The sequence below is a fragment of the Struthio camelus genome, chromosome 2 (assembly GCF_040807025.1).
Source record: "Struthio camelus isolate bStrCam1 chromosome 2, bStrCam1.hap1, whole genome shotgun sequence".
Classification (NCBI taxonomy): Eukaryota; Metazoa; Chordata; class Aves; order Struthioniformes; family Struthionidae; genus Struthio; species Struthio camelus.
The window spans coordinates 165,550,226-165,578,014 of NC_090943.1; the positions used below are offsets into that span (position 1 = coordinate 165,550,226).

The following is a 27,789-nucleotide window of genomic DNA, read 5'->3' on the forward strand; positions in this document are numbered from 1 at the left end:
TTTCTGAGTCTGATGCTCACAAGGGATATGGTAAATCCTTCACCAGCTGGCTTAACCGCTCCTGTGATCTTGTCTGATTGTTGTCATATCACCTGCTTTTCTCTGGAGTGTTTCACACTGACGTTACTATCCATCCTAACTTCTTGCGCATTGAGAATTACCTCTGCTACAGACCTCTTTTCACTTTGGCATCTCTGCTGAGACAACCATTAATTTGTCTATTTTACTTTATGATTGTTATTCAACTTTTTGTTAAACAGATGTGATAATCATACTGACAGTGCAGTGACAGGATTATAGAAGTTTGATTAGTACATAATGAAAATTGCCTGTAACATAAGTATTTCGCGCTTATGTAGAAAGCACAGTGCCATCTGGGTCCTGCTCGTCTTTCTCTCTCTTTCTCTCTCTTTTTTTTTTTTTTCTTATAAATGACAACTAGCAATAAAATTTCACTCTGCAGTAAAATGTGAAGTACAGCAACAAGAATTTATTTAAAAAAATGTGTTTTCTCTGAGCATTTAAGACTTAGAAATCAGTTCAACAAACGCTTAGCCTGCTGAGCAGTCCTTGTTCACAGAAGAAGCCATTGACTTTAATAGTGTGACCTATCTAATTAAAGATTATTTGCAAGAGCCAAATGTTTCCAGGTCTGATAGACAGATTGAACCAGGCTCCTGCTGAGTAATCATTCCCTTATCTTTCCTATCATTCATATGCTCTTTGAAAATATGGTAAACTGTAATGCTCCGTACAATAGTGCAACACATCCCTCCTATTACCGGTATCATTTTGTGTGTGCAGCCACCAAGAATTTCTGAATGGTGCGTCCTACTATCGGCATATGCTGGTGGCCTGACGTCCACTAGGCTCCTTCTCTTTGACCTAAAAGCAACAGGGACATGTTCTACTGAAATTAAATTCTTGATTTCTCAAGGTACATAATCAGAAAAAAAAAAAAAAAAAAAAAAACTGAAGGCAAACAGCCTTGGTGAAGGCCCTTCAAAATGTTGATGCAATGACCTGGCAAGAGCCCAGGTATAACCCAATGAAGGAACTGGGATTATAAGCCAGGGTTAACTGCATCTCAAGCTTTTGCTACCTCCTCTGCGAGGGAAATAAGTTTATACAACTCCTTTTTAAAACAGTGGACGGTGAGAGGAGGAAGGTAATTATCCTTCTATAAATGTTGAAAATCAGATAAGAATTTCTGATACAAGGGTCTGCTGGATCTGGGCTTTTATCTCTGCAGAGCAGTATTCCTTAGGCACTAATACTTAGTTAGAAAAGTTCTTGCAAGATTCATGTATCCGTGCATGTATAATGAATTCAAATAAGAATTATATAAACCTCAACTAACTACTTTCATCTAAGTCTGGGAAGTCCTCTGTGCTTTCGGAGTCCAAACACAGTTTGTGATTACTTTTGGTGGGTGTAAAGAACGGCCTGTTTATATAAAGAAAAATAGCACAATATTTTTCCATAGCTACAGAGAGCACTATAAAAAAAGAACTCTCTTAAAAAGAGCGTATGGTGAGCAGTGGATAGCAGCTTTCACTGAGCTTCTTGCAGCCGTCCAGGAATACTTTGTTTTCCTTGGGAAGACAGCACTGAGCATAGCGCAAAGGGAAGACAAGAGATCGTGGAAATGGAAAGCCCCATCCCTGAGGTGGAAGCAAAAATCCAAACTGTCATTGTGCTCTGGTAGGCAAACTGGACTGTCCCCTTTCCTGGACTCTGGAAGGGCTGTCAGATGGAGCTACTCTAGGCAGCAAGCAAGGAATTATATCAATATACCTGGAAAATAGTTTGTTTTCAACGGAGAAGAAAGGGAAATGATTAGAATAGATTATGGTCCAATGCTCTGGCTTCCATCTTATGAAAGGTTTAAAAAAAAAAAAAGCTGAAGAAAAGAGTTAGTGACATGAGGCAAACAGAAAATGAGATAAAATGCAAATGAATGTATCAAGGTTTGACAATGCCGGAATAATCAGATATCTCCCTCTGATAGCATAACTGACTACCTAAACAAAGGAAAGGCAGTAGATGTAATCTATCTGAATTTAGCTAGAGCATTAGACATGGTGCTGCATGGGAAAACACCAGTGAGGTAGAAAAATGGAGAATCAATGTAACATCTGTAACATGGGAAGAGGCTTAGCTAAGGGGAGCTGATAACATGTACTGCGATAGGGCAGTGTCGGTCTCTAAGAGAGGTTATGTATTCTCCAGACTTCCTTCAGAATTATCATTCTTAACATTTTAATGAACAAACATGGCATAAAAAGCCTGTTGAAATTTGCTGTTGACCCAAAGTTGGGAGACAGTAGCACAGATCCAGACTGCATGGATCTAGAGGAGCGGTGATACGGCTGAGTACTGCCACACGAGAAACGGGATGATATCCACTTGTACTGAATGCAGGGTCACGTACCTGGGACTAGTAGCAAATATTTATACTATAAACTGGGAGTAAATTTCGAATCAGTTGGAAACCCTGGGAAGTTGTAAAAGGAAACCTTTTTCCAGATGTTTCCCCACCTAGAGATGGGTAAAACCCTCTAAAGAAGTGCTCGCAGTGGGACAAAGCAGGGGTGAGCAGGAAGGCTCATTCCTACTCAGGCTTTTTTCAGATGAGAGAAGGGCTGGAAGAGAAAGGAAGGGAAAAAGTCGTCTAAAACTGCCAACAGTGCTGTCAGCAACTACATCACGGCAGATAAGAGAAACGGATATTTTGAAAATACGGGCAACAGAAAAAGTAGAAAAAGCATTCAATTCAGCAAAGATGCCTCCTCACCGCAGCTCAGGAACGGTCTGCATCGGCATCTGGTTCTGCGCTGGGCGATCCCGCTGCAGCACCATCGGTCCTTCCCTCTGGCTTCACCCACCCAGCAAGTGTCCGGTCTCAGCTTCATGTCTCAGTTTCTCAGTGCCTTATTGTGAGTATGACGTCTCGGGTAGCCCCACTTTGCCACCTGAACAGCCCTAACGTAGGTATGTAAAAAGCAAAATCAATTGTTCATATTGCAGCTCCGTGCTTCAAAATGGCTTATTAAGCCCTTCTTGTTTTTTTTTTTTTCCAAAAGAAAAAAATAAATCTTTCTAATACTTCTCAAAAAGCAGTCTTGCTTAGAAAATTTTCAAACTAAAGTAAATCAATGTTAAAAGCAGTACTAGCCATTTCCAAAAAACATTGCAAAAGTTACAAAATCCCTATATTTGTCTCACTTTAACTTCAAAGGAATTTTTAATAATAATACTTAAGATTCGCAACCTGCTTTTCTGAGTTAATCTGAATTAACCAAACAAATGATATGGCACAGGGCCAATTTCCTGACTGCAGATTGTTTAAAAGTTCAGTACTAGTTTATGATAATTCTTGCACATCAAATGTATTAATCCTGTGAAAAAATTAAATACTATCATTTGTTTGATGAAATTATTATCGGTAAACACTTATCATCTATTTAATGAAAGTCGGCCATTCACAAACGGTTGTTCTCTTCAACACGAAATGCATGTTTAATAGAAAGAACGTTTAAAAATAAATATATTAGAAAGTATTATAAATCTGACTTTTTTGCAAAAAACTGCAAAACATTTCTTTCAAACACAGATATGGACTGTCAGTGCAGAATAAAATTTTCATCTGTTCTGAAGAGTCCTCTTTAAAATTAGAAAGGGAAATAATCTACTGTTTGAAATAAAGAATTAAAAAAAAAAAAGTAGCATGTTATCCTGATCCAGAGACTAACAACTATCCAGACTTCACAAATCCCCAGCTAACATATGTGTAATAAACTTTGGTGGGGTTGATAGTTACACCGAGGAATTACCCAGGGTTACAATAGCAATTGTTGTTATCACCTATCCAAAATTGGTATAAATTTAGCCAGCCTTCATCAGAAGTACACTTCTTTTGTTATGCAGAATATACAGCTTTGCAATTTTCCTTCTTCTGCAGATTCGGGCTGCCTGTAGGCATGTACCCCTCGCTACCTGATTTTGCTCTGCTCCGCTTTGGTTGTTCTCAGTTATTTAACCGTTCCCCTATGAAATTCTGGGTCTGCCTGAAGTCATGTCGTGTCTTACTGAAGCTGAGACGTGAACGCATGTGACTGAGCCGTACCGCATCGCCTCGCTCCTCTCCCACATCTAAAGAAGGTCTGGAGATAGAGCCTGACAAAGTGTGTGCAAAATCACATCGCTTCTCAACATTTTGTCCTTGGAGTCGTTCTTCCCGTACACAAGGACAGCAAGCAGCAGAACAACCGATGTAGGAAAGGAAGCTGGGAGGGAGCATTTACTTATGGGGATTAAAATGACACAGCATAGCGACTTTGCAGTCTGCACATTAAAGTACCAGATGTCCCATTACAGTAATCCCCTTAATTTAAAGGAATACACGTACGATTTTTTTTTTTCTCCTGTCTTGCTCTCCTTAATAAATTCTATGTTGCAGTCCTGCTGCAAAGGCCAAATTTTTCTGTCGATTTTGAGATTGCTAACAATCTCAGCATGAAAACATAATGATCTCTAGTATGGCTTTATTGAAGAAATAAATGTCAGGTGATAGCTACTGTTTTATTGTAAAACTTGGCAAGAGCTGGCTGCATTGGAGATATAATTGCTTACACTGGGTAAAATTTTAATTCATTAAATATAGATTTCATATTTCTCCGCCTCAGCACTCTGTAAAACTGGGAGAAGAGCTGCATGTCACAATATTCTTCCAAACAAGCAAGCGAATGTTTTCACAAATGCATTTCGTACAGCCAGGTCTAAAACTCGTCAACTGCTAGTGCTAACAACCTGCAAGAGCTCACAGCTTTAGTATCAAGTGGAGGAGCAGATTTGCAGGTTTCTATTGCTGTTCTTTTTGTTTCACTGTGGTTCACGTGTAAGGGAAAATCTTCTATTAGGCTGGTTTGAGGCCAGGCTAGAAGCGGCTTAGGATGAAAAAGGAAATCTGAGCAGAGGGGAGGAGGCGGAATAAGCTGTGTAAAGAAGCCATCAGCCTTCAGCCCTACGGAAAATCTGGGGTATTATTAATCCAGCTTGAATTTCTATAGCTTACCTGTGGTTCCCCTCTGCAGCTGGAAACAGCCCTCTTGGAGGCAGCATAATTCCAGCCGTAGGATGGCCAGAGAGCAGGCAGGAGAAATAGGAAACCCCATACCGCAGGGGCAAATCCTTTCTGCAAATAGCTCTTCTCATGCAGCAGTGCTGAGGGAATCAGGGCAGGAGCATGGCCCACTTCTCCTTCCACTCTGCAAGGCCGGACTTGGTCCCCCAAAAGAAAAAATTAGAGTTGCAGAAGCAGTTAGAAACATCAGGCTCAGCAGGAAAATCATGATCCCTTTGGATCTCCTTTCCTGAGAAACATCTGCAGGATCAGTCCAAGCTCAGGTTTTTCCCCCTGCTTAAGGACAGCGTAAGTAGGGAATCAGAGCATATAGCGGCTGCCACTCTGGGAATGCTAATTAAACCAAATTTATTTCAGTTACGCCAGGGAAAAATAGGAGATCTTGGCCCTGCAGAAAATCTCTATGGAACCTCAAAGCCTAGGTAACTGCTACACATTTTCCTTCCAAGTGCTTCTCAGTCAGATTCTCAGACTTATATTATTAAAAAAAAAATCTGAAGGGCATTTTCTCCCCTTTATTGTATAGTTAAATCTACTCTATTTTTATTTTTCTATTTTCATCTAGTGCAGATCCTCCTCAGCCTTATCCCTGCCCACCGTCCAAGCTACAGCAAATCCAGATTACGTGTTATAAATAAGAAGAGTTCATAGCATATACATGTTATATTTAAAGGTCTTTTCCCCCTGGAGTCTCCCTTTAAATCTTGTGCTTTCCTTTTTTTCTTTTCTTTTCTTTTTTTTTTCTTTTTTTTTTCCCCAGCAACCAAGAACATACTTTTTCCTTTCTTTGTATTTTCTGGTGGTTCTCAACTTAGCAGTGCCATGAATTTAATTTAGTTAAGCAAATTTAGTTTCTATCGATGGGTTTACTGTTCCTGCCAATGTACTGAGCCTGCTATTAGTTCACTGACTGCGGGAACAGCGCTGAAGAGGTATAGACAACGGAGGAATTTACAGCACTGGCAGACCTGAGTGTCTGTGCCAGAGTATGATCCATCAATCATTTCCAGAGGCTTTTGCCAAGAAGGTGAAATCGCCAGATGTCTTCTTTTGGTAAAATTATAATTCCTTTTGAGCAGGGGAATAATCTTTCTCCAGTAGACATGAGTCTCCCCCCAAAAGCATCATCTCTAATTACGAAGACCTAGAAAAGGTAGTTAGCTCACTGGCTTCCAGCACACCATCTAAGTTGAAATGTCCCATCTCCACCTGATCGGATGGCATAATTTAGTTGCTGAGTACATCTGCATCTCAAAGTTCACTTCATGATTTTGATTGGAGTCAAAAAAACAAATTTTTGCTTTGTGGAAATATTTATATTTGGCATAGATTTATACCATGAATCAAAATGAATTTTAACTTACAAACTATCTGTTGGTTTGTTTCACTGTAACATAAGCCAGGAGACCTTTTTCCTGGTCAATATACTTTACTGAGTCTTACGTCACTGAAGTACACCGAACACCACAAACTCTCCCCTGCCACATGCCCAGCAAAAACAGTGTTTCTGCCTATGGCAACGCCTACTGTTTTTTGCTTTTTTGTTTTTTCCCCCCTCATTTTTCATGAAATAGTATAAAAATAACAAAGCAAAAAATGCAAAATTATAAAATTCAAAATTCTGATTCCAGCTTTCAAAGAAGGTTTTTCCCCAAAATCCAGATCCCCAGTTTTTTAATTCCAAAACTTTTTCCCCATGAGATTTTTCTTTTCAATTGATACAATTTCAGAAAAACTGTTTCAGCCTACTTTGCAACAACAATAAGGAAAAAAAAGCGCATCTCTTCCAACCACTATACCTGCTAGTAAGCAGTCACTGAGCTTCCTGACTGCTCTTATTATGGCCTTGTGAGTGAATGGAGCCCTTCGATTCAGATACATGCTCTAGCTGATGAACAAGACATCTTCCCTGCCCCGTAAATCTTGTAATCTTAATACCAATTTTATTCTTACATGCATTCACAAGCAGCCACCATTGTCAGCAAGCAGAGCAATTTGTTCAACAGAGAGCTGAATTGAGCCGTTAGGCTAACTCACATCTGTTCTCCCACATCTTTGATTTGAGGAGTAAATCAAAGACATCTACTGTAACTGGGAACTAGATGATGTAGCAAACAGAGTAAATGTTTTTCTGTGCTTCATGGCTGAAGTGCTGACATCATGTAAATGGTAGGAGGTTAAAAAGGTAGTCAAGAGGGGAGAAAATAATATTAATAACAGTGTCTCTCAAAATATCTTCTTATGGTCATGTTTTGGATCTGAGGGATAAATTACCATTTCCTACACGTTTTTCTTGATATATAGAAAGCAAGTAGTAACAAAGCTTTAGATTATTATCCTCATCCACAATGATGAGTGTGACGCGATGACGACCGGAGCTCATTGCTTGAGCTGTTGTATGCATTTACTGAAAAGTAGAGATCTAACAGCAATATGCAGAACAGAAGAGGGGTAGAAAGGGTTGCTTATCACCCACTCCTAAGGTGGGATTGAGGTGGAAAGAAATTAAAGAGCTTTAACAAGGTTATTTGAAGATTCTAACACTGAACCAAGAACTGGATCTAAAGCTTCCAAATTCCCACCTGTACAACAAATACTGGCTCGTGCCATCTTTAATAAATCCTAAGTTAGAGAAAATGTTTTGTGCAGTTCTGCCTTCTCTAAGAGTAGCTTGCAAGGAAGAGGGTTTATAGGCAATTAGTTTGCAACTTTGTCTTCATTTTTTTTAGGTGCATATTTGGAGAGAGAAAACTTTTGTAACAAATATTATTTGGAAGAACTATAGCATTAGTGTGCTCATTTAATAACACAGAACCTGGAAAACATCTGTGGTGCGAAATTTTGTCAAAGCATATTTTTGGGACAGATTCCAATAGTTCCGTGGTGTCAAACCTGAATGACCAACTAAGCAAGGTGACTGAGCAAGAATGACTTGCGGGCCACACAAGACCACTAAATTGATTTATTTTCTTGCGTATAAAAGAGTATTAATACTCTGACAGAGTCATTTTCAAATGCAAATAAACACCTACGGAATAACAGGATGGTTTCAGTGCTTGGTTCAACTGTTCACTCCAACAATGTGTGTGTATGCCTGTTCTTACAAAGGCATATTTTCCTTATGTTTCATTATATCTCTGTCCATGTTTGCACATCAGGGTTGCTTGGTCTGTTACAATGATCTTTCTCATAGTGTTACTGCATTCAGCTATTGACCGTGTTGCTGGATCACACTGAAATCCTCCTGTGATGGTCTTTACTCAGCAGGCTGGTCTGTGCCACAGGGACTGTGCAAAAAGGATATATTCTACTACTGCAGCAAGCCTTCCCCCGTGTTTATTTTTTAAGCGTTTCTGGTATATTGTTGCTCTTCATTTCATCAGGCATATTGATCCAAATGCAATCTAAAATTTGGTAGGATTTTTTCTTATATTCAAATCGCCTAATCTGATGAGTGTTTTTACCAGGATTCTTGTGACAGGAATTAGATACCCTTTGTGCAGTGCATAAGTCACAAGAAAGAAGGGCCGTTTGTGAAAATAACAGAGTTTTTAACTGGAAGCTGAAAATAGAAACTACAGCACTCGACAATCTTTTGAGCAGAAGGGCTTTTCTAAAAGGAGCAGTTTGTAAAGGGAGAAACAGGGGAGGTCAAGCGACAAAGAACAGGTCTATTGTTACAGGGAAAGCAACTGAAAAGCAAAGGTACTGCACCGTAAAGCAAGTACTAGAGGAATTCGCTGACTCTGCAAATCCTTTACCAGGAGCCCTGCGGAGAAATTATGATCTTTTGTTTTTTTTCTTTGTTTTTGCAAAAAAAGGAGCATATGCATTTCAAAACACTATAATAGGCTGTTAGGCAGATTCCAGTATTTAAAACTATCCTTTTTATATCCCTCACTTGTTTTCCTTATCCTAAGGTCATGATTCAGCAGCCTGCTTAAAGACAGGATGGATCCTTTTACTATCAACAGAATGACATACTTAAATTTTGGCAACTATTAAAATACCTCAGTGAAATGAGGCCTTAAATGAGATTTTGTGGGTGGACAAGTTTGGATTTGGCCTTACATACACATGTAAAGATGGTATGTAACGGTCACATCAGTTTCTGACATACTAATACACCTCTACTGATTTCAGAGAAGTCACATTGATTTATGCTGCTAAGGATTTGTCTTGCTGTATATATCAAACACATAAGCTGTATTTTTGGTCCATTAAACAAATATCGCTTTTCAGATAAACGGAACACTGCACTGGACAGTATGAAAGCAAGACTCCTCCAGAAATAATCTACGATAAGCCCTCTAATAGAAGGTTTTAAGTAGTTTATTTTCAATAACAAAATTTACCTTTTTCCTTAATTTTTAAAGGCATGTATTAAAGGCAATTATTTAAAGCCATATATACATTAAAGGCATTATTTAAAGGCATATATAAAGGCAATTCTTGTCATGCGCTATTATGACAGGAACATTTCGTACTTGAGAAATATAATATTCCATTAAAGTGCGGGAGAAGCCAAGGGGAGGTCAAGCAATAAAGAAGGCAATCAAAAAGCAACTATCTGTCATGCTATGTTTATGCTGGGCTCCGTTTAGCACAGACCCATTTGTGGTTGCTCCTAATACAAAAATGTATGATTAATAATAATTTAGAATCGTGGAATCTTGGAATAACTCAAGTTGGACGGGACCTCAGGAGGTCTCTAGCCCAACCTCCTGCTCAAAGCAGGGTCAAATATGGGGACAGTCCGGGTTGCTCAGGTCTTTATCCACTTGGCTCTTGAAAACCTCCAAGGATGGAGCTGGCACAATCTCCCTGGGCAACCTGCTCCACTGCCTGGCTGTCCTCATGGGAAAAAGTTTCTCCTTACATCCTGTCTGAACCTCTCTCGTTTCAGCTTGTGCCAGTTGTCTCTTGGCCCCATCTCCTTGTACCGCTGTGAAGAGCTGGGCTCTGTCTTCTTGACCTCCCCGCTGGTACTGGGGGCTGCTGTTATTTCTCTCTGAAGTAATCCTTTTTCCAGGATGAACAATCCCTAGCTCTACCTGGCCAAATGATCCATCCCGAAGCATCCTGGAAGTCTCTGATGGATTCGCTCCAGTTTGTTGATGTTTTTCTTTCACTGAGGTTCCAAACCTGGATGCACTATCCTAGACTTATGACAAATTCCTCTCTTTCTCTACTTATAAAAGCTCAATACTGTTGGGATCTAGATCAGCGGGGGCCTGTGATAAGGCACACGTAGGACTAACACGGAAGGGCTGTAGCTCAGACAGGGTCCAAGCACACGAGTGTTAGTGTAAAGCAGCTCCCTTGGGCTGGGGGGTTGAGGTATCAGTTTCCTTTTGTCTTCTATCATGACTAGAAATCTTCAGGTAAGAGCCAGGGTGCCATGGGCAGATGAAAGAGACTTCTACTTGGACAGTTCTGCAACCTGATGAAGAGTTTCTGCTCATAGAAAACATAACCTCAACTTTATGAAGCCAGAAAGCCAAATTCTGGACCTCCTACTTTCTTCTAGAAGCTATATTGCTTACTCTTTGTGAAGTCTGGAGCGTACATAACTGTTATTTTCTTCAGTTTTCTGGCAGAACCTGAACACACTCTTCGTTCATTCTGAAAACGGAAGATTTGACAGTAATAACAATCTACCGTACATCTATGGTATTCTCCATACCATGTATATGGTATAAGGATGTCACATAATAATTGACAAGACTTCACAAGGAGCCTCTTGAGATTTCTTACCTCCATTCTCCAGATCGGGACATTGTGACCTGAGGAATTCAGAAGACATAATAATAGAAAAATTAGCGTGGAGGCAATAATGGGTCATGCATTCTCTGAGGTACAGACCAGTAAGTCTGGCTTCCGTCACTAATAATATGATTGAGGTTGTAACAAAGAGTTGTTCATGGATAAACACAGTGTGTTGGAAAAAAGTCAGCAGGGATTCTGTAAAGGGAACTCCTGCCTCACTAACCTGGTCACAGTGTTATGAGGGTTCAGTAAGCATGTCGACAATGGAAATACAGCAGATACAATATATTTAGACTTTCAAAAAGCCTTTGACAAAGTTCCATGTCAAGCATTGTTAGAGAAACAAAGTTATTGCCAAGCAATGGCTAATCCAAGTTTTTGGACTGAAGCTGATGAAGAGGTAGGAAGTAAAGACCTGGTCACTTTTCAAGACAAAGAAAAGTCAGCAGCAGGGACAAAAAGAGTGATTGTCACAATTTAAAATATAAAAGAACTTTCTAGGGGAATGAGACAGTGAGTACAATGTCTAAATTTAGGAAGGTATATTAATACTTCAATAATTTAGAAGATATTTCCCTGCTCCGTTACTAAGCATTCAGAATAGTCATGACCCTCACTCTTTCTTACACTGATGAGTTAACCAGTCACTGCTCCCTCTTTTACACCCACTTATAGCTGACTATTTGGGCTTAGAAATTGCCTTTTGGACATATCCATCTCTTTTAAGGAACTTGCAGTTCAAGTGCTCTCCTATGTCTCTCAGCTCCACTGCAGGTGGGCCCTACACTGAAGTCGTTCAAACTGGGTTGCTAGTCTCATAACCTGAAGTCCTTAGCACTGCACCAGCTAGCATCCTCCTCACTGTCTCAGATTCCCAGAGAAAGATCAACGTTATAAAGAACTGCACTGGTGTCTTGCCTACAAATGAGGCCTTTGAGAGGAAAAAATCTTGTTTCTAGCTATTACAGAGAAGAGTCCATTACTCCAACAGTGCAGGCTCTGGTTCAGTGATACTCACCTCCTCCCCAGATCTGACGTGATTCTCCTGACATTTCCTTGGAAGGCAGTAATAACAGCCTCTTTATTATTATCTAACAAAAATCCCTCAAAAATCGACATGTGTGACAGGTAAGCAATGTCTGGCTCAGTAAGTCCCTCTTGCCCCATGAAGGCTCCTTCCTCTCTCTCATTAGTCTGTCTGGATTTTGCTAAGCTCTTCTCTTCATTCACCAATGACCCCTCACCTCCATGAAGATTTCAGGTCCATGCCTTACACCTGACATCTCTAGGCTAATTATGAAGAACTCTCCAGGAACTAACAGCCCTCCCTGTCCCTTCTCACCCCCAGGGACCTCCCCCAGCCATCGGCCCCTGACCCTGACTTGTAGGCGATCGCCCAGCCTGGCCCCAGCCCTGATGCAACAGGCTGGTCAGAGACACAGATCTGTAGTCTTCATCCTGCTGACAATGCAAGCATGGATTTCTATGTTGTCATTGTTCAGTGTCTTATTATACCTCTTCTTTCTGTAGATAATTTTAGTCCCATAAATTCTCTTTGATAGCTATTTACAGTGTGCTTCTGCTCTTCAGAGTGACTATGGGGCTCCATAAGCATTGCATATCGGTGATTTTTCATATCAAATAAGCTCAGCTTGCAAGCTGATGGTTTTTTTTTTTTTCACTGCTTCCAGCTCCACAAACGCCGACCCTTACCTACACTGTGCTAACCAGAACTGGTGCTTTCCGCAGCACAACACCATGTGCACATGCCTACCTCGTTCCTGCCTCCTGGAGTCATCTCCTGGGGAATCAGCTCTGGTAGTTCTGGACCCACTGAATACACACAGCTCAGAGGCTTTTTTCTTCTTTGATATCACTAATGGCAATAAAGATGGTGCCATGGTTTTAAACACACAGTCTTCAGATGGCATCCCTCTGTCTCCACACGACGCTAATTTCTATCCCTAAAAAGCCATTTGCCGAAGCACAATCTTGCCTTAGCGCAATGAAGAGGACAAGCAAATGATAGTAGGGTTATAGAGGTATTACAGAATGGTTACTGCTGGCAATAAAGTGCAAGCAGAGCAAAGCACAGTTTGACTTTCATATTCCAAGCTGACAGCTAACGAAAAGAAATGGGCACACATCTTTCCCCTGGTAAAGTGATCACATTTGATTCAAAGGCCCCGAGACACCGCGCATTTGGAATGATGCGTTACAGCTCTTATATTCACTGATCGGAAGAGAAACGTGATTTGCTATAACTTCTTTTGTCACCTTTTTAATGCCAACATCTGGATGAAATAAGCTAACTGCAAGCAGAAAACCTTACATAAATTGAACTTACGATCCAAAGTTTTGCAACAACCATACATGCTACAGTAATAACCTGCGCTCCCTAATCTTTATTGCATGTGTACTCCACCACTGTGGCAGAACAGTATACATTGCATTCTTTTGTTTTTCAGCATTAGAAATTTAAATAACGTCAACCTCTCTTTAGATTTGATGCAAATTTAACCTGCTTATATAACAAAGTCCGATTTTTCCCTGGATATATTCTGCATTCCTCTTCTCTCCTGACCTTTGAAAATATTTCCTCCGACTACCAATCAAAACACTCACACATTAGAAATTCTTTCAGATCTTGCTGGAAAATTAATCATTCTGTGTTCCAAAATAGTCAGTTGAGGGTCTCTTAGTTAAATTCCCCAAATCACATTCATATTCTGAGTAATAAAAATTGGCAGAAATGAGTAGTTGCAGTATCCTACATTTGCCATTGAAAAAGATGAATATTTTCTCACCAATATTTTCTGTTCATTCCTCTTACTGTACTTTTTCCTTCCTAAGCTGGATCCAATAAGAGAGCTGTATGGTTGGAAGCTAATATATGATATTTAGAGGTCTTATTCCCCCTAGGCAAAATCCAGAACTCTACTAGGTGCCAGGGCTCTGGCATGTGGAGAATAACACATCACAAAATGAGACCCAGGGAAGAGGAAAAAGGCTTCAAGAATATTAACGCTCGGAGTGTGGTCGGCCACCTCGGTGCAGTAAATAAAAAATATTGATAGGATAACTCTGGACATAGTTTAAAAACAGTTTAAAAACACCTCTGCTGTAGCTCCCTGCACAATTTGCTTTCTTTTCAGGAATGCTCTGAATCCAAATATAATCTAGATATAAGAGCAGACAGGTTTAAGACAGGCTGTCAGCCTGCATACCCTGACTGCTCCAGATTACACTGGCAATTATCACAGACATATGCCAAAGAACTTGCCAAATCCAAGTGTTTTCATACCTAGGATTACTCAATGAAGATGCATGCATGTGTTTGAGGAGAGTGTTCATGCTGATTTCAAGTCAGCAAGGTTTAAAGAGGTAAGAAAATGAATCAACCATGTCCTAAAGGAGGTACTGCATCATGATACAGATTCTCCATGTGTTAGAGTCACAGCTCTGAAATTAAAGCCAAGGGAGCCAGGTCTTTAACAGCAGAGTCACGTAGTGGATCTAGCCCTTAATCTCTGCACTTTTCCTCAGAAAGTTCTTTTATTTTTAACTCCACTGTATATCAGAGATTCATCACCTAATTATGTCTATAATAAGTCCTCCTTGGAAAGTACCAGCAGGGTTGTTCTAGATGAAAGACACTTCAGAAACATATTAGTTATCATTTTGAAAACAGGGTTTATCATCACTTGCAAACTATACAAATAACATTGTCTTAGTAGCTTTTCCTAACTTTATGCTTGTGCTCCTATTAATTGGTATCGCCCTTGGGATCTCTCACCACCAGTTGGGTGACCATATGGATAGGGGCACTTGTTTATAAACCCTGTTATTTATGCACATACCGGGATATCTAGGAGAAATAAAACTTTCCCTAGATTTTGTTAGGGCAATAGACACTAAAATATTTCTTTCCAGGTGGATATAAATTGTGTTTTTTTCATGTACCTTTTTAAAAGAAGCTAGAGAAAAGCTGAGACTCTTTTTTCAATAACTTCTTAGAGAAAATGAGGACTTAAATCAGTAATAAGGTAAAAAGCTATTAACTCTGCAACTGAATCACCTTTTCTTCTCCAAAGAAAAAACACAGAAAGGTAAAAGGAAAAAGCAACATTCTTTTTTGGCAGCAAGAATGAATTTCATAAAGAATATTGTGCTTTACTATTGTAGAGTGTGCCAGAAATATTAGGTGGAAAACTAGAAAAGGATACTTCATTTTAAGTCATACCAAGAAGAGCAATTGATCCAGATTTTGATCTACGACATTAGTAAAGGTTCAGAAAAAGTTTAGTAGCTCTAAGTCAACAGTTACCTGCATTCACAGCAGACTAATTGATATTTAAAATTGGCCTGGAAGCTATAGTAAAACTAATAATACTAGAATAACACTTTAGGATAATTATAATTTACATTACTTAATTTGCCTTTGCCTAAAGCTGTTTAATCCATCAGAAAAATTAATTCACTGTTGAAAGACCTTTTATATCCCAGTGACTCGAATGGACTTTGGATAAACCTCTGTGAGTTCATGGCAACTTTCAGGAAGAAATGAAGATATGTAGTAGTTTTAATACTGTTCCATTGAGACAATACAAGGACTACTATGAAACGATTTACACCAATTCATTTTTATACGCTCATTATAAGTCAGCTTTTCCAAAACAATACTTTTTAACATGAAATTAATAAGTATATGACTAACATACATCCACAAATGCCGTTGCACAGGATTTCAAATCTGAACCAATTCCAGAATGTGTTGCACACTGTGTATTGTACCAGTTCAGTATTGATATACAAGGATGAGTAAAAACTGCAAAGCCATCATGCCCCTGCAGCCAAATACCTATTAATATTTTTCCCTAAACTTTGAATACAGTCTGATGCTATTGTCAGATTGCAGGATTCAAATATAGCTAAGTGTTATAAGTAATCAAAGACAGCATTCTCTCGACATACTTATTATTATGGTACATCCCTAGGCATCGTGGTCCAACATGCATCCAGATTCTCCTCGTTCCTGACCGCCCAGGCTGGGAACCTTACAGGGCCATGCAGCAGGCTTGTTTGCCCCCCCGCTCATGGACGAGGGGAGGACGAAGACCTTGGTCTTACGGAGACATGAAGTTAAATGTAGAGTGGGGCCTGAAACTGAGAAGTTGGGAAGCACAGCTCAGGTTCGGCACCTCTTGTGCTTCAGATATAGCTCAAGAAATGACTTGAGCTGTGTTTAGCCCTTGCAGCCGCTTAAAAGATAGGTGATAAAAAAGCATAGCTCAAATTTTCAAACTGTTGGTTTCAGCAGCAAAGCACTGCAGGGAGCTTACACAAAGCAGCTCACCTTCAAAGCCTGGCATACGGGAATGTCTTCCTTCCCTTTTGAAGCCCTGTAAGGAAAATAACAAGACTATGTGAAACAGGAGAAGTATTTCTCTGTGCTGCGATTCCTGACTTAATTTATCTGAAATTTTGCCTTACTTTGATAAGAATCGAGTTAACTTAGCTGTTTAAGTCAAGTTTAGGTAGGGGGGTTGCATTGACACTTCTACCCCCTTCCCACCCCTTCCCCCCCCCCCCCCCCCCCCCCACCATGTTATCTGCAAAACATGCAGAAGCAGCTTGGCTACCCCAGAACTGATTTTCCACAGCCATCACAGATTATAAAAATGCAATGTTGTAACCAGCAATACATGTTTTTAAGGCAATTAATGACAGTAGTGAATGTAGGAGATGAAGATAATATCAGAAAAGATGGATCCCATAGGTACAATGAATTTTATTCTTCTATTTCAATTGCATCAAAGGCTACAAAGAACATGAAGGAAAATTTCCCTGCTTCAGGACAGCTTTGTAACAGAATTGAATGTCTTGGTGGAGTTCTATAAGGTTTAGGCAGCAGAGAGCATGATTCAGTGAAGATACTATGCTCCTGAAGTTGCTCCTACAATATTGCACACAGAAGAATGGAAATGGGACTAGTAGGCTGGTGAGATAAGAGAGTTTTGAAAAGAAGAAAAAAAAATCCTTTCCACCTTCCCCTTGTAGTGACAAAGTGTCAAACACTGGTACCAGCTACGTCATTCTAGAATATAACTTTTTCCTTTAAGCACAGAATATACTTCTCAGAGAAGGTGATAAGTTGCCCAGATACTGCACAGAACAGGAAAAGCGTAGGGAAGAGCCAAGAAAATTTCTTTGACGTGGATTAACAAGCATGTTACTAAGGTTATTTTATTCTGCATATATGCCTCTGGAACAAGTAAGTCATCATCTTGTCATTTATAAGAATTGAAAAGGCCAACAATTGGGGTCTTTCAGTGGATATGAGGCCACTAGAAATGGGGCTGAGATCAGTTCACTCATTTTTGACCACAGGCTGCAAGATGAAAGATGCCATATCCCATAATTCCTCAGGCTCATCATGTCAGGACGGTGGCCACATCTGTGGTCCCATTTACTGAATGTGCTTGAGTGTTAAAGCATCAATAAAACAACTTTTGAGTAAAATCTGAAAGGGAAGCATTTTAGTTGACTCCTTAATATTTCGCAGCTTAAAGAGGATTATTGTCCTTACCTCTCCCTTCTCAGAGTGCTGAGAGGTTGAAAGGCATGTCTTTACCACCTCCCTCTCAAGTCAACTGAACGACATGTTATTTGTTCCCTTTAAATGTCTCATGTTGTGGATTAGAATCTTTGATTATTTCTCAATAACGAAGTAAGAAGCTTTCAATCTGTTAGTATAGGTTCCGTAACTCTTAAGAAATCCATATTCATGGATATTTCAAAAAGTGCCCTTGGACACTGGAGCATCTGAAGGTATTAGGAAGAACAATGATTCTTATCACTGAAAGTTGACCACTTCACTAAGGTGCACTGCTCTTTAAGTGCCTGACGGTACGAGAAATTAGAGTAAGATCAAGGTTGGAAAGTGGTAGTTTAAATGGCAGTTTTTGCTTTTGTGAAGGTAATTCCTAATGGACAGGCCATAAAAGGTGAGTTAGTCTCTGCCCTCACAAATGCACCAACTATGGCTGAAGAGCTGAAGGAAACAAAGAAGCAGAAAGAGAAAGTGGATGAGGAGAGGATTTTGAAGACTTTTTATCATTTCAGTCACTATTATTATAGTCACTGCTATGAATCATTTAGAATTAATCAATAGCAGTAATTACAAGACTGGCCTAACCATCATCAGATGGCAATATTATAAATATTCATATTATTACATAGTAGTAAAAGTGCTCTTCATTCATGTGTATAAATATATATATACAAAATATAGATCTACAAATATAATATATATAAATATAAGATATAATGTGATATGTAATATATTGTATATATACATTTTTTCATATGTGTAAAAATCTTAATTTGAGGATCTGCTCCACCCTTTTCAGCACAGTTCAGCTGCTGTTGAACTTTGTGATTATTTAGCCCTGGAGAAATATTCCTGCTAAACTGCCTTTTTCTCTCTTCTACATTTCAGAATCTACAATCTACATTTCTGAGTAGCAGGACAAACAGGGAGAGGTGTCAAGCACTCGTAATTCGACTTCAGTGGAAGTTGCAGACGCTTGGTACTTTTCAAGTCATGAACCAATGTCTGCTTCTCTAGATACTAAAACATTGATACTGTCCGCTGAAATTTCAGTTCAATTTTAAATCACAGATTTGACTGTCAATTGCTGGAGTTAATGGGAGTCTTACCTTTCATCCCATGGGGGGCAAGAGGGAACTGCATGCAAAGAATAATAGAGATTTATTTTTCATGATTGCATTGAATATTCTGTCAGGGAACTAAGTGGTAATAAAACTGTATTTATAGAGCAGATTTTATGCACAAATCGTAAAAATACTTTACAAATAGGCCTACACTCCTTGTCCCAAGCTCCCAGTGATTCGGTTAAACACTTGTGGGAAGGTCTGGCCAGCCCTCACTCCAAGTTTGAGGCGCTGAGGCGCTAGGTATGGAACAAAGTATTTGTTTATCATTAATCCTGAAGATAACACTTCTGAAAATAAATATTTAGTTTATTTATCCATTAAAATTAGCCTTTGTAAACATCAAGTTTGATAATTTTATCTTTTATACTTAGATGATTATATTTCAGTAACTATTGGCATGCGAATAGGATGAAAATCGGAAAGGACATGAGGACATTGATCACTTGTTGACATATGGCCACGTATTTCTTTCTGTACCAAGATGGTACAGACGATGTTTTTGGAGAGGGTCACGTGCATTTCAAACATTTAGCTTTCAGGACGACAGTATTTCTGATCAATATTCTCCAGGCAGAAACGTAGAGATATGCTAAACAGCACATGCACAGTGAGCCAGAAGTGTCAGCAAGGATTGGACCTGCTGCACGGATGTTGTCCAGCTCATCTACGTTTGCACAATGATCTTGGAATTTCCCAAATGGGCAGATCATCCAAGCAGTTGGGCGGTGTGAATCCTCCTGCTTCTGAAGGGATACCGAGCACATTGTTGTCCTAGAAAACTGTGCAAAATCCTCTAACAGCACCCGAACAAAACTTCCAGGTAGAAAAAGGAAGATGTGACTGAGAAAACGTGCGCATATGGTAGCCATAAACCACCTGGCTCTGCAAAGCTGAGATACGGAGTGGAGGAAGAAAGGTAAATTAAATGGCTGAGAAGAAATTGCAAATGGAAAATGACCCCTTTCAAAGTTGAGTCTTAAAGAAATCTCACCGGTGGGGTAGGGCACTCCAGTGACAGTATACCACTGTCCGGATCTCTGCAAGTCCACAACCCTCTATTTATAGCACTTATTGAAGGACTTTGATCTGGAGAGATCTTCATCACTTATAAATGAACCAGTCATTAACAGTCTTTTATGTATCTCCAGAGAGCTATCACAGTTCTCATTAACCAGTATACCTAAAGAACTGAAGTAAATCTCCTTTTCCAAAGGAATGTATTTTAAAGTCTGAATCTTCACCCGTTATCATGTCTTGTTGACTTAAAGAATCAGAAGGAAGCCTGAATAAATTAGGGCAAGCCTCAAACCTTGCAGAATTGCTTCAGTTACTGTTAGGACACATACCAAACACGCTGAAGTTAATATTCTAGTCTCAAAAACTTTTTTAAGAAAATGAGAAGGTAAAGGACTTTGTCACCATCATACACCTCTTCTGAACTGACAGAACTGTTGGGGTTTTTTTTTCAACAATTGGTGATCTAATCCACACCATTCATTTGCTAGCGATGAATGTGATCACTTATGCCAGAAAGGAAACTTGCAATCAAAAGATTTTTTATGTAAAAATGATTTAGACATTCGTGTAATCTTATCTAGAAAAGTAGTTGAGGTGTTTGCTCTTTTTTTTTTTTTTTGCCACAGCTTTCCAGAAGGAAAACAAAGCAAAACAAAAACCAAACCAAACCAAAACAAAACATAGTTCTCACCTTATTCACTGCTTCCACCCTGCCCTTTGCATGGTTCTTTGTCTAAGACTGTGTAAAAACCCCATATGCGTTGATTTAATAAAATTGTTCTGCTGCTCTTAGTTTTACTACCATCCTTTACTTCAGCTAAAAATCTGAAAATACCTATACTGAATTAGAGAAAAGATTCATCTTGCTGTGTCCTGTCTCCAACAGTGGCCGGTAGCTGATGTTTATAGGAAAGAGATAAAATCGGACTAAGGATCCAGTGATGTTTCCCCTCATCCACCCTATCAGCTTCCAGCAAAATATTATAGGTTGCTTTGTACTAGTCTTTTAACCCAATTTCTTCCCCTCCTAACTCAAAGGATTTTATGAAGGACTACAACTACACAATCGCCATCCTCTTTTATGAGCATAGACAACATTTCCCCCCTCCCCTGTCTTTTATTACATTTATAGCCTTTGCCTGCCAAGATACTTTTATGGCTATGGGAATGATTGCCTCACTCTTGATAAAGTCGGGAGTGTCCCTTGTTGCTCCATATAACTTGTCACAATATTCTTAAAAACAGTTCTTTGAGTATTCCTGAGCAACTGACGCTTGCTGCTGACTCCCCTGATGTGCTTTCTGACACCGTTAAAAAAATCCTTCTTTATAGCATCTCCCACACTGTGCCGTGCACCAATACTTCCCAAGTTTTACTCTTGGTTTCTTTATTAGTCTTAACTCCTCAGCTTTTGCCTTTGGAGATGATAACAATTTATACCTTTGCTTTGCACAGTAAGCCAGGAAACCATTTGAAGTAAAACATTTCCTTTGTTATGGGACCTCTCCGTCAAGACTATGGTACGTGTTATTGTAAGGGGTATACCCCAACATGTTTTTTAATGTGATTGGAAACCAGCCACATTTACCTCAAGTATTTTATGCTCAAGAAGACTTGCGCTGTTATGAAACCTCGTTTTTCCATTCAGCTCAGCCTTGCTTGCAGGTTCATCTGCATTTTCAGCGTGCAGGAGATGACATTCGTACTTTTTGCACCAAAACGTGTGACCTACAGGGAATGAAAGACCAAGTAGCAGTATAGTTTTGGTTCCTCTTCAGAGACCTAAATGGAAAAGAGTTATTGAAGATGCCGTTAGGTCCCCTTGCTGAGTCATCAGACTATTTTGCAGCAGTAATTGAGACAGCATATAAATACTGCATAGGTATCTTCAGGCCCTCTTCATAGAGCAGTTATATTCCATTAAAGTGCTTTTCTGGTACAGGTTAATCTCTCAGAATAAAAGTGGAAAGCACAGAAACAAAATAAGATGATATTTTCGCTACTCAATAAACCTCTCTTCGCTTGTCTGCAAATAAACGATTCCCAGAGGCAACCCCTCGAGGGCTTCCGAAGACTAAAAAGGGCAAGGAAAGGAATTCAAAAATATCACAGCCTGTTCCAATGCATCCATAATATTTATTAAAAACAAACAAACAAACAAAGCAGGTCAAAGGCTGTCCTGCTTTGTACTTCACGGAGCCTCGCTGATTTACACAACATGCAAGTTAAATCAGATTTGGACTCGATCTGACTGTAGAAACACATGCCTTCTGTTCTTGACTAGGAGAAAGGTGAAAGCAACTTCTCTACTGACATGAAGCAAAAACAGTGTTTTTATTTTTTAAAAAGAATGGCAAAGCAGGCTTGATCATCAAGGCAAGTACAAAGTATGAAAGAAGGATTAGAGCAAGCTGTACTACCACCTCTTATAATTTCTTGCACATCCACCCCTTTTTTTCTTGTCCTCCTACACTTTTTTTTTTCTGTTAAGTATCAGGACTATATCCACAGCAATTGAACAGTACCTCATATATTTTGGGTACCACAATAGTGTAACTAGCAGTAATAAAAAACATTTTCATTCCAGCTGCACACATAAGGAAGTATTTCAGCCTTCAGTATTGGACTGATTTCACACTATAGCTTAAAAATACAAATGTCTCTCCTAAGGGAAATGAAGTCCCTGCAGTATAATGGCCAGGTTCCAGCTCCAGGAGATTCACATAGATTTGATTTATTTATAATGCATTTAATTAAATTCTATCTGCCATTCTTTTCTGACATCTTTGTCCTTCACTTCCTGTCCCAAACTGTTGTACAGTGGCATTGCATATTTTGCCAGACAATTGGGTTTTTTTGCCTTAACAGCGATCAGATTTTTTTCACGAGCCTCACATTTCTTCCCAAAAAGAGCGGTTAAAGGAGTTTGTAAAATGCTTTGGGATCTCCGGGAGATGAAAGGCACTGCATAAATCTTAGTTATGACTATTAAAAGAAGACTGAGTGAGTTGTCCCTGCCTAGAGGCAGCTCTTGTATGTGGCTTGGCTGTTTGTCGGTAAATCATAGAAACCTGCATTACTGGTTTGCTTTACTGGATATGAAACAAGTGCTGGATGACACCTTGTGTATCACCAGCAGCTTTCCTGCAATTTCTCAAAGAAAATAAGCACAATATACGGCCTACCCGCTGTGAGAACATCTGAAATCCCACAGACAGTAAAAAGCCTTTGAGTAAACTTCTTCCACAGAGACTTTTGGTAATTTGCCCCATATCATTTACTCTGTGTTTAGACCGTATCACTACACATTCTTATTTAGACCATATCACCATGGAACAGAACTCTTCTTACCTCACTGATCACTTTTTGTGTACATGAGAATTTGATAGGAATATTTAAAAAAAAAAAAAAGAAAAAAGAAAAGTCCTATTCCTTTGTTTTGGGCTCCTGATTTTAAAACTTTCATTTAGATCAATCTGCCCGTTATTACCTCCTGGCTAGCAAGTACAAATTTAGCTCCTGCGAGAGTCCTAACAAAGGACTAATCTTCTATCCTTTATTTATGCGAGCAAATTGTTACATCTTAGTGGAACTAATCACAAGAGGAGAGCTTTCTGCTCTCATCAGGACTTTAGGGCCCGAGTGAATCACGCTCAATATACACCACTAACATCTTCACTACAATCTTGTATAGCCAGAATACTATATGATGCTGACAAAAAAGTAGCATCTTCTTTGAAGAGTGCGAAAGAACTCTATGGACATTAATTCTTGTAATGCCCAGAAAGATGGTTGCAGCCATTCTGGAGAAAGGTAAATCGAGTTGTAGTAAGGGTCAATGATTCATCCAATACAGAAGAGATCAACAGCTGTGACTGAGCCATATTCTCCATAACCCATACAATTCGCATCATTATATTCCGCTCTCTTCCCAACAAGCACTAAAAAAGCAGCCCCTCCTTTGATTTATGCTGAATTCCTCTCGACCCACAAAGCAGCCGCTAATTGTACTTTACGTACACAGTGGAATGGGACCTTTAGGAATAGGTTTTTAGTAACTCTGATGACACCTTTCTAGTTAGTGCAGTGTAGCACTATCCTATTTAAGACTGCTTTGTTTAATTATTTAAGAGCCATTATGGTAACGGGGTATACTCTAACTGCAATTTATTCACTCATATACTTGAATTATATAAGTCTACCTTCACTTCATAGAATTACAGATGAACTGGAATAAGGTAATAGTATCAAAATGCTACAGATCATTCACTGTGGAGACATATGGAAAATGCCTTAGCTTCCACAGTAAAGGGGTGCACCAGCTTTCCAGACTATGCACCAGCGACTGTAAGAATAATTTCATACTCTGGCACCAACAACTATATAAACAGTATTAAGAAAATGTATGTATTTTCTATAAAAGAATATGGATATGTATGTGTACATACACACACACACACACACACACACATACATTGATAGACAGGTCTTTAATATAATACTAGCACTTGCTTCCCTTTTTTGTGCAAGAAATGCTCCTGCATCCATCTGTTCATTTCTTCCCTCTCTCCCTGTTCCTCCAAATACATTTCTTCACATCCTTGTCTCTTTTTCCACTCTCGTGCTCACTTTCAAGTTGCCTGGTCTTCTTTTCTCAGTTGTCTCCATGCAACGTGGTTGCCTTCTCCCTGGACACATTGCCCATTTGCCTGAATCCCTCGTCACCTTCCTCTTCTGCCTGGCTGCCAGGCTGCCCTCTTCCTGCCAGCATGGGATATCTCTTTTTTCTGGAAAATAACAGCTCCAAAAGCAGCACCTTCAAAGCAGCTCTCCTCTTGCTGCGACACAGCGGCCACTCTTGCCAGAGGCAGCTAGATTCCCTTTCCGCCATTCAGGCTCTTTTATACATCTCTGAGCTGTCACTTGCAAAAAGAATAGAGACACATGGAGAAGCAGATGAAGAAAAAAAAAAAATCGAGAGTAAATCATGTGAGCAACCAGCTACTTGAAAGCCAGAGCAAGTACTCGCAGACCATCTCAGGGTCATAAATTAATTTGGAACTGCTTAAAAAGGAAAACTTTTAGCGCTGGAGGTTCTTACTTATGGTAAGCCTCTTCAAGAGGATATTGCTGTAGTTACTGCACGTATCTCTCTTACAAATGGTATCCCAATATGCTTACAAGAAGCTGTACTTCAGACAATATGTCGTAGACACTATGAACGTGCAGAGCCACCCTCGGTCTAGAATCCTGGGCTGCAATGTACCTGCTGTTCACACGGAGCAGGGCAGAGTATAAAACTGATAACAGCAATTCTGCCAAGTTTTTGGAGCCAGCCTCTTTTAAGAAGAGGATTGCACCCCTATACTGCCTTGGAGGCTCAGTTGTTCTAAAGCAAAAAGTGGAAAAACTCATAATTTACCTGGACATACTGCTCTTGCGATGAAAGTCATCTGCTCTAAACGAAAAGCTCGCCAAAAACTAAAAGCTACATAGACACGCCTGAGAAAGATTATTAGGAGATGTACAATACTTCCCTGCACTGACAAACAAAATTGTGTCATCACTAATGCACAACATCCCTCTTATACTTAACCTTTATATGCTAGCAAAGTACAGTGTCAAGATTGTCTTTCAAGCACATGTCTGCAACTGAAAGCTTTTAATATCCTCCTTCCTCCTCCCTCAAAGCTAAGTTAGCAGGAACACAGCAAGACTCAGTCACTTATTAAAGCACTGTCTTGTCAGGCAGTATGTTCTTTTCTGCAGGGCACTAGTGAATTGAATGTGCAAGAGAGACAACAAAGAAAAAGCTGTTTCACGAAAGGGATTGCTGGTCGTCTCCCAAGATACTTCACTAGCAAGGAAACTTCCCTGCCCAGTAGAGAACAAAGAAATCCTACGACAAGAAATGAAGATTTAGGAAATCACACAAATGAAATAAAGATGCAGAAAGACTCTGATGGACATGACAATCTGGAACTTTTAAAGTAAATGCTGATTCAGCGGTAACCTGAAAACATGGGACCTAATTGCTTTGATTGCCCAACCCCAGGCGAACCTCTCCCTCCCTTCCTCTCCTTCTGCAAAGTGGATTTGGAAATGTTAACTCTCACTGTCCCGTTTTACACTGACAATGTGCTTATTGAACAGAGCAAGTGCTGTGTAGAGAGTGCTTGAGAATCAGGCCTTGTGGCATGCACTCTTATGCTTAAGAGCATGAAATAAATATTATTATCTAACTGTGTGAATTTAATAGTGTGTGAAAGCAGTAGAGGGATTTCTCCATCAAAAGCAAATGGAACAAATATGGTAATATTAACACATCTTTACTGCACAGTAGCTATGCATGCATTTGCACCGGGTATAAGCTAATATAGGATAATATAGCTTTGCTACCCTAGAGCTTCCGCGCAGCTGTGCTTGCTGTGGAGATGAGACAGCGTGATGAGGACTCCTATGTTTCTGTACCAGTAACCGCCACCTTCCACCAAGACTACAGCTGCTACATACTCCTACTAGCTCACATCTCTTCCTGCCTTTAATACTATGTCTATATCCGTAATTACTTTGATATAGTCTCACTAGTCGTTTACACCAAAGTCAACAGCGCTTTTTGGGTTCTTCAGCTTCTGATGCTCAACCTGAGATCAGCTGACCAGCCAAAGAGATCTATACTTCTCGCTGGAAATCTCTGCTGCTTAGAAGACTCAAAGACGTGGCAGCGCACACGCAGCAAGTTTCCAAGGACCATTGGCTCTTCCATGTCTGAGCTGTACACACGCATTCGCAGTGAGTTTCGGTTGGATTCGGTTGCAAGCAGCATCTGCACAGTAACCGTGAGCCCAGCCAGGACCCACCAGATGAAAGTTCTGCACTAATGGACATGTTTATTTTATTTTATTTTATTTTATTTTATTTTATTTTATTTTATTTTATTTTATTTTATTTTATTTTTTTCGGACAAAATTCTGTCCAGAAAAATGAGACACAGCTGAGAAGATAGATGCACGGCAGCCTTGACAGTCTAAGTTATAGGATTTCATGCTTAAAATCTCAGTTGGAAAATGGCTACCAAAAATTAGTGGCTTCAAAAAAAAAAAAAAATAGGTCATAACTTTTACAGGGCCTGGACCATCCAGTGCAACTTCTCTCACATGGGTAGCTGAGATTCTGAACACAGTCCTAAAGCAAGGGGGGACGGGGAAGAACCAAAGCAAAACCCCCAAACATCCCCAAACTCAAATATTTTGAGGTTTCAACAGGGCAATTAAAATATTAATAGAAAAAAATATCCAAAATTAACTTTGCAGCCACAGTGTTAAATTTACACAGTTCATTTAGTTTTCTTTTTTATTTTACTTTTCAGAAAAAGGGAATTGTTTCACATTCAGTAAAACTGACATTTAATTAGGCTTTGTAACTCACATGCAATTGAATAAAATACCTGGAAAAGGGCATATCCATCTTACGTCGTTTTATTCCGCGGTTTCAACTAACACAGGATGCCTGCATAAACAGTGGCTATAGCTTGACAAAATGTAAGTGTTTTGTTTTTTGAGTGAAATTTCAAAAGCAAGGATCTTTGCAAATTGTTGCACGTTCAATTATTTAAGCTGCCTTTCTCCTCTGTCTCACACCCAATGTAAAGAGAAATGGCCAGCAGAGACTCCAGTACCGCTCGTCGTAGAGCGTTCAGTTTCTCATCCAAAGTGTGTCAGGTAAAGCTGAGTGTCTCCATACTTACATGCTTACCACAGTACACTTACATATATATGTAACTTAATTTGCATATAATTTTATTACATGTTAAGATTTTCAATTACTTAGCACATTAGGTGTTTAAAAAAAAGAAGCTGGCTATTAGTCTGGCAGCAGGAGCTGCTGGAGGGCCCAAAACTTGCAAGTTTGACCCTTGGTAACAGTGACTTCCAGCTTTTGAAAACCAAGAGCTATTTCTGAGGTCTGAGTGACGCTACAGTCGCCCTTGTGCAGAGAGGTCAAGCGGACCCGGGTGCTCTTGGAAAGCCATAAGCAACACAAAAAAGCTAATGCCTATAATTAAGTTGAAGGACACGGACTTTTTGGATGAGACTCATTAAAGCGTGAATAAAGCT

The 27,789-nt window shown here is 39.6% G+C and overlaps 2 long non-coding RNA genes across 5 annotated transcripts in view; both read right to left on the minus strand.

Moving 5' to 3' along the window:
* Nucleotides 1–427: 427 nt before the first annotated feature.
* LOC138066097 (uncharacterized) lies at nucleotides 428–5,283 on the minus strand. The gene is made up of 3 exons (XR_011139347.1): nucleotides 5,078–5,283; nucleotides 2,798–2,985; nucleotides 428–885 (listed from the first exon to the last, which is right to left on the minus strand). It is a non-coding gene; the product is annotated as an uncharacterized lncRNA (long non-coding RNA).
* A 4,178-nt stretch (nucleotides 5,284–9,461) lies between these two features.
* The window catches only part of LOC104144087 (uncharacterized), a 37,486-nt gene continuing 19,158 nt past the window's right edge, over nucleotides 9,462–27,789 (minus strand). The window contains exons 5-8 of one of the 4 annotated variants that reach the window (XR_011139345.1): nucleotides 21,261–21,400; nucleotides 16,272–16,317; nucleotides 10,904–10,932; nucleotides 9,462–10,771 (exon numbers count right to left, since the gene is read on the minus strand). This is a non-coding gene — a long non-coding RNA (uncharacterized lncRNA). Of the gene's footprint in view, nucleotides 10,772–10,903; nucleotides 10,933–15,545; nucleotides 16,082–16,271; nucleotides 16,318–21,260; nucleotides 21,455–27,789 lie in introns of those variants that run through there. The other 3 variants (XR_011139343.1, XR_011139344.1, XR_011139346.1) reach the window with 3 other exon arrangements.